We start from the raw sequence: 667 nt of genomic DNA, 5'->3' as shown, positions 1-667 counted from the left end.
GCTGTTCTCAAGAAGAGCCCAGGGAGCTGTCCCCCGCCCAACTCCCTCCCCCTGCCCAGCCAGCCCTGCCTCTGCTGTCTGGAGAGTGTGGTCTCCCTGGAAGTGCCTGCACAGGGGGGAACCTGACCAGGAGAAAACACTAACTACCCTGCCAAGGGCAGGCTGGGCCTGGCCGGGTGTGGGCGAGACAGGGGCTCCCTCTGCATCCCCCAGGAGAGAGGACGCCAGACCTGCTGACCACACTGTCCCCAGAAGTCACTGCTTTGCCTTTGCTCAGCCCTGGGCCCTCACCCCTCTCTTCAACCCTGCTGTCTCCCCAGTTCTTTAGCAGCTCCCCTGTTTTCAAGGCTGAGCCACTGTTTGGCACGTCCACGCTTTCCTGGTCTCCAGAGTCACCAGCACTAGCCCCTGCAGCCCTCATCAGCCCGTGGGGCTCTCGCTTCCTGCAGCTATGAGCAGGGGCATCAGCAGGTGTCAGGCCCAGGGCTCAGGCTACAACACCGAGATGAGTTGCAGCTGGGCTCCATAAAGCACCACTGTCTTGGAGGACACAGACTCACAAGTCATTTCCACTAGGGGACAACAAGCCAGGACAGGAATTTTCCAGAGGCTCTAGCACTGTCTGTCTCACACAGGTGTGCTCACCCCAGCATGGGTGGGAGGTGGA

Source organism: Condylura cristata, unplaced genomic scaffold (genome assembly GCF_000260355.1).
Source record: "Condylura cristata isolate star-nosed mole 26May11 unplaced genomic scaffold, ConCri1.0 scaffold00045, whole genome shotgun sequence".
In the NCBI taxonomy this organism is placed as follows: domain Eukaryota; kingdom Metazoa; phylum Chordata; class Mammalia; order Eulipotyphla; family Talpidae; genus Condylura; species Condylura cristata.
The sequence above is the reverse complement of the archived record's forward strand: the minus strand, read 5'-3'. Positions refer to the sequence as shown.